Source organism: Dasypus novemcinctus, chromosome 10, assembly GCF_030445035.2.
Source record: "Dasypus novemcinctus isolate mDasNov1 chromosome 10, mDasNov1.1.hap2, whole genome shotgun sequence".
In the NCBI taxonomy this organism is placed as follows: domain Eukaryota; kingdom Metazoa; phylum Chordata; class Mammalia; order Cingulata; family Dasypodidae; genus Dasypus; species Dasypus novemcinctus.
Genome location: NC_080682.1, coordinates 92,024,157 through 92,030,802, shown reverse-complemented (window position 1 = coordinate 92,030,802; position 6,646 = coordinate 92,024,157). Strand labels below are relative to the sequence as shown.

The window sequence follows — 6,646 nt, the reverse complement described above, 5'->3', positions numbered from 1 at the left end:
GAGAACCTTATGTTGAGTGAAGCCACCCAGGTATTGAAGGACAAATACTACATGACCTCAATGATATGAAATAAGCAAGCTGCCTCAGAGAGCTAGAGACTGGAAGATAGGCTTACAGGAAATCAGGGGGTGGAGGAAGAATGTGAGCTGACATCTGCAGGTTGGAATCTATGATGAGCTGGCGGTAAGTATGAGCACAAAGAAGAGATAAAATGGGGGCAAGGGGTTCCTTTTGTGTGGGGCTTTGTGGGTTTGTGGGGGGCTGGGGATGGGCAGATGGATAATATTGCCCAAAATAATTGGGGAGAGGGAGGGGCAACATACAAATATAGGAGAGTGTCAGGTTTTTGGTTGAGAGTAAAATGCTGAGAAAACCATATCAAAATAATTAAGAGGGTTACCTGTTTAGGATGCTCAGAAGGGATGGTCTGACTTGGGACGGACTCCTGGGGAATGTCTGAATGCTCATTTTGCCAGGGTGGGTTGTACCATTGGGTAGAGACCCAAGTAGTGAGAGTGGGGGTGGACCCACATCCTGGGGAGGACTAATGCCATCAAATAGAGGGAACTGTATCTCTCAAGAGAAAGGGTGGCTCCCAGGGCATTAGGGCAGTTGAGCAAGTCAGGCCCTGAACACTGTTGCAAATATCTCTGGACGTGGCTCCTCAGAAAATGGAGATTGGCTGTCGGTGTGGGCCCCAAGGGGATGGGAAAATGGATTTTGAATGGATGGAATCAAGGTAAATGTGGGGGCAAGAGAGGAGTTTCGCGAGAGTACACAAGGATGGATATAAAACATGTAATATTACACCAAAAACATATAGGGGATGACAGACTAATAATGTAAATCATAATGTAAAACATAGGATAACTAAAAAACTTAGAAAACTGTATATCCTAAAGTATGGGCTGTAATGTAAGCACAGATGTCACCTTGTTTGAAAGTTATTGTCTCGGAGTCTGTACATCAGTTTCAGTAAATATGATATGAATTAGTTAAAAGAGTATCGCTGTGGAAGGGAAAAGGTTTTATGGTGGATGTTTGGGAGTACTGTATATTGTATATATGAATTACTGTGATCTAGGGCTCTTGTGAAGAGAAGCACAATAATTAGGAAAAAAGAAAAGAAAAAGATAGGATGTAGAATTTTTCCAAATCAATATGTATTCTATATCTAAACTTTAAACTCATCACTATATTACATTTTACTAGTAAGGGAACCTGACATTATATTGGTTTTCACATTTCAGGAAGTTTTGGATCACAGAGTGGTTCAACAATGGCAGTGGAGGAATACTGGTATGGGATGTCATTGACAGGCGATATATGGTTGACAAGGAGTTATACAGGGCATGTGTCCAGGGTGCATGGAATTGTTTGGATATACTCATAGTGGAAACAATTAAAAACAACAGCTGGGGGTGTACTGGGTTCCTGGCCGGGGGGGGGGGATGCTTTATCGTGGTCCCTACAGGAGCAGCGGCAGTCCCCTGGGTGCAATGGCAAGGACCAGGACGGAATGAGGGTCCAACAGTGAGCCCCTGATACTAATGACTACGCTTGTGAGCCTATACACCTGAAATAAGAACAAGACCTAGAGCAGCACTGTGCCCAAGAGTTCCCTCCTGACAGCCTCCGTGTTACTCAAATGTGGCCAGTCTTGAAGCCAAACTCAGCATGTAAATGCAATGCCTTCCCCCCAGCGTGGGACATGACACCCGGGGATGAGCCTCTCTGGCACCGAGGGATCACTACCAAGTACGAGCTGATGATGTAACTAGAAAACAACCTTGAATTAAAGGTTCAATGCAGACCAGCAGAATATCCCTGTCTACATATAATAACAGGAGTTAAAAATGTTGTTCGACCTAAATTAAGGGGGAAATGGAAAGGACAAATGAGTTTATATGGCTATGAGTCTCTGAAAAAGAGTCTGGAGGTTGTCAGAATGTTTGCCCTTATGCACACCTGAGCAGAGTTTCAGAGACAGATAAAGTAGATACAACCCCAGGTATTGGTCCTTTTGAGGGCAGGTTCTATGGTCATGGCAGATGGGGTTCACTGCCATGTCAGTTGGCCCTTCTTCGGAGCTGGTGTTTCTGCATGATGGAGCTGGACTCAGATGGGATCTCTTTTCACAAGGCTTTCATGCTACTTTACTGGAATTGTAGTTGGTGCTGGGGCTTAAGATATATCTAGGGGATTTCAATCTCTGGACTGACAATATGATAGCCAGGCCCTGACCTCAACAGACTTCAGCTCCTACACTCTGATTTATTGGACTCACTCCACTCAGCTAACATGGAGTTGAAGAATGTCAGCCACCACACCATGGAGCCTAGAGTGCCTACAACTGGAGGATTGCATCCAATATCCATGTGGAATCTGGACCCCCTCTTGACATAGATGTGGAGTGGACACAGCCAAGCCAAGTTCCACAGGAATGAGGAATACAGTAAGGATCAGAGTGGACTTAATGATATTCTATTCATGAACTATTGTGGTTAATAATCGAGAAAATGTGGCATTGATGTGGAAAAAGTGGCCATGTTGGCTGCTGGGTGCAGGAAAGGGGAGGAAGAGAAGAGATGTGGAAGCATTCTCGGGACTTGGAGTTGTCCTGGGTGGTGCCCCAGGGACAATTGCCGGATATTGTATGTCCTCCCATGGCCCACTGGATGGAACGTGGGACAGTATGGGCTATGGTGTAGAACACAGGACATGGGGTGCAGCGTTGCCCGGAGATGTGCTCACCAGACACAATGGATGTGACATGATGATTGGGGAGAGTGTTATTGTGGGTGGGGGGGGAATGGTGGGGTGGGGACAGTGGGGGCGAATGGGGACCTCATATTTTTTTAATGTAATATCTTTTAAAAAAATGAATAAATTGAGTAGAATTTGGAAAAAAAAAAAGAATTTATTTTTAATCAAGTTTAATAAAAAACTCCTGGAAGAAAATGTAGGGAAACATCTTCAAGATCTTGTAGTAGGGTATAGTTTCTTAAACTTTACACCCAAAACATGAGCAATAAAATTTTAAAAATAGATAAATGGGACCTCCTCAGTATTCAACATTTTTGCACCTCAAAAGACTTTGTCAAAAGGGTAAAAAGTCATCAGATTCAAAAGACAAAATATTTCTCAATTACATATCCAATAAGGGTTAATATTTGTGATATGCAAAAGATTATATAATTCAACAATGGAAAGACAAACTACCCAATTAAAATTGGATAAAAGACAATTGTCCAAAAAAGAAATACAAATGGCAAAGAAGTACATGAGAAAATGTTCAACATCACTAGTGATTAGGGAAATGCAAACAAAACTACAACAAGATATCATTCACATTTCTTAGACTGTTTATTAAAAAATTGGAATACTGTAAATGTTGGAGAGGATGTGGAGAGATAGGAACACTTATTCACTGTTAGTAGAAATGTAGACTGGTACAGCTCCTGTGAAGGACTGTTTGGCAGTTCCTAAAAAGTTGAATATACACTTGCCACTTCACCCAACAATACCATCACTAGGTATACAGCCAGAACTGAGAGCAGTGACAGAAACAGACAGACATCTGCACACCAATATTCATAGCAGTTTATTCGCAGTTGCCAAAGATAGAAACAATCCAGTATCCATCAACTGATGAATTAATAAATTGTCATGTATATACACAATGGAATATTAGCAACAGTAAGAAGAAATGATGCTGTGAAGCATATGACAACATGAATGAACCTGGAGGACATTATATTGAGTGAAGCAAATCAGACATAAAAACACATACTGTATGCTTGTGCAATTAGAAAGTAAATATATTGTGTAAACTCATGGAGGTCACCAGAAAATAGATTGTGGTTAAAGAGTGGAAAACTTAGAGTTAATCTGTGCAGAATTGGTAAAAAAAAGTTGTTAATAAAACTTTGGAAACAAATAGAAATGGTTAAAACATCTCATAATGTATGTAACTAGCAATGGTATTTTATGGATATGAGTGCTTGAAAAGGAAAGTCTAAGCTAATGTATATTACTAGTGGAAAGCCAAAAACTGTAACATGGGACATTGTAAGATAGTAAAATGTCATTTAAAACATGAATATGAGTGATATTGCATATATAATACTGTTTTACAAAATATAAATACAAATATACTAGAGAGAAAGAAAAAGATAGCAACTGGGTATGGCAGGGGAAGTATGGAGAGGTTGAGATGATAAGTTTTGTTGGTTTATTTGGTTTTTATTTATTGTTATTGGAATAATGTAAGTGCAGGAAATAATTGGGGTGATGAATGCACAAATAAGTGATTACACTAAATACCATTGATTGTACTCTTTGGGTGGATTTATGCTTTATTAATATGTAACAATAAAATTGATTTGTTAAGAAATGTTATACATTATTTTAATCATTTCAAAAATAGAAATTTTAATGCTAAAAAGAGGAGACTGTTGGAAATCTGACATAAAAAAAATTCTTCCATATTTCTATCTTTCCCTCAGTCCTTCCTTTCCTATTCTGATTTTGAGTATTCCTGAACTAGAAAAGCAAAGCAAAAACACAATCACTTTCTGTTGTCACCCATTCCTCCTCAGTAATTTCCAAATTCCCTGTTTAATCTCTTGGCTTTTTACTCCATAGACAATAGGGTTCAGAGCTGCAGGAATAACATGGTGTAGGATACTAAGTAAGATGGAATATCAGGAGGAACTTTTTCCTTAACCATATGGGTAAAAACAAAAGTTAGCAGGATAGTACTGAATAGAGGATGCGAATAAATTGCGAGGTGCAAGTGCTCAGAGCTTTGATGGCTGCCTCTTTTGCTTTGAGTTTAAGAACAGCTCTGAATATGAAAGTATAGGAAAGGAAGATGAGGATGAGGTCAGAGTCCACAAGAATCCATACCGCAACTAAGTGGTAGATTCTGTTAAGTGCAACATTATCACAAGAGAGCTTGAACACAGAGGGTTGGCACAGATACGGTTCTCAATTATATTTTTTCCACAATAATGTAACTGGGCAGAGAAGATAGGGACAGGTGCAGAGATAAAGGTGCTCATGGCAAAGATGAATACAACAGCCTTTGCCACAAATTGGTCAGTGATGATGGACAGGTAATGCAGAGGTTTACAGATGGCTACATAGCGGTCATAGGGCATGACCTGGAAGGTACATGATTCCATAGGCAGGATGTTGTTTGTGATGAACATCTGGAGGAAGCAGGCTGAGAAGCTGATGGATCTGAGGTCAAACCAGAAGATGGCCAGGACCTTGGGGATGACTGTGAGGCAGAGCACAACGTTCAGCAGGGAGAGGAGGCTGAGCAGGTAGTACATGGGCTTGTGCAGAGAGGTCCCCAGCTAGATGGTGATCTGGAGGGTGGTACTGGCTCCCATGGCCAGGAGGAAGAGGAGGCTGAGGGCCAGGGAGAGCCAGTGTTTCCAGCTGGAGGATCAGATAAAACAGTTCAGGAGGAACTCAGAGACTTGAGTTGAGTGGGAGATGTTGCTATAAGGTAGCATTGGCAGTGACTAGCATGGTAGGTGACTGAGTGGCTGAAGAAGAGAAAGGAGTTAATTCATACCTATGTCTCTTTTTGTATTGTGCCATCAGTAGCTGTAGCTGTTTTTGTACCTGGACTTATACCTATACTTATCTATATTGGAATGCTTTGAATACATCCATGAGCAGGCTAAAAATAAAGAATTCTCAGACGAGGGATTGTGTGAAATGCAGCGAGTTAAATCAACATTGATGTTGACTTTCAACTCAAGAGCTTTTGTGGCATTGCATGAATTTAAGCTCCAGTTTTCAATACCTCAGAGCATTGAGAAAGAAGATTAAAACAAGGGCTCACACAAGTGGACAGTTTATTAGGTAATCTGCATATACATGAGATACCCAGAACTGCACATTTTGAGGAGGTATGCACTCCAGTAAGCCTACTTCTTCAACTTCTCCCTTATCAGTACCTGGAACTTCAAATCTTGTTATAGGGGGGAAATCTTCCCTGTAAATATTGAACCTCAGGTTAGTTCTTGTGTGACTTTGGAGTCTGAATACCTACCAATTATTTAGCTCAAAAAGGAATTGAAAATTATTTTGGACTGATGCCTCCAGAAAATAATAAAAGCAAGTCCAAATCCTTTCTTGAGGAATGCCTTTTTTTTTTCTCAGACTTCAAATAATTTCAACAGATAACATTTGACAGGAATCAAGTGGCTTATAACAAAAACTTACTAATTTAAAAAGAGCACAAAACAATAGATAGCAGAATTCAGCCTTTAGTAACTTGAGATATTAGAGTTATTTGTCAATAATATTGAACAACGTTCTTACCTGGATTTTAAGAATTGTAAGATAAACTTAAAAAATATAAGGAACAGATAACTATACCTAAAGAAAAGAACCACTCATATTTCCTAGAAGTTATATTGAAGAATATATAGCAAAAAAAGAGGGTAGTACTGGAGAATTTTTTCTCAGCATTGTTACAAGAATATATGAATCTTGTCCTTCAAGCAGTGAAGTTTGGGAGTCACTGTGGGCACCAAGTGGAGGGGAAGAGAAGAGTAGAATAGATGGAAGAGGGGGTAACTGGGGGGCAATGGAAGTGTTCTGCATGATCCTGCAATGATG

At 40.1% G+C, this 6,646-nt stretch overlaps 1 pseudogene; it reads right to left on the bottom strand.

The window, feature by feature from the left end:
- Positions 1 to 4,584: 4,584 nt before the first annotated feature.
- LOC101425838 (olfactory receptor 56A3-like) lies at positions 4,585 to 5,529 on the bottom strand (annotated as a pseudogene).
- Positions 5,530 to 6,646: the final 1,117 nt, after the last annotated feature.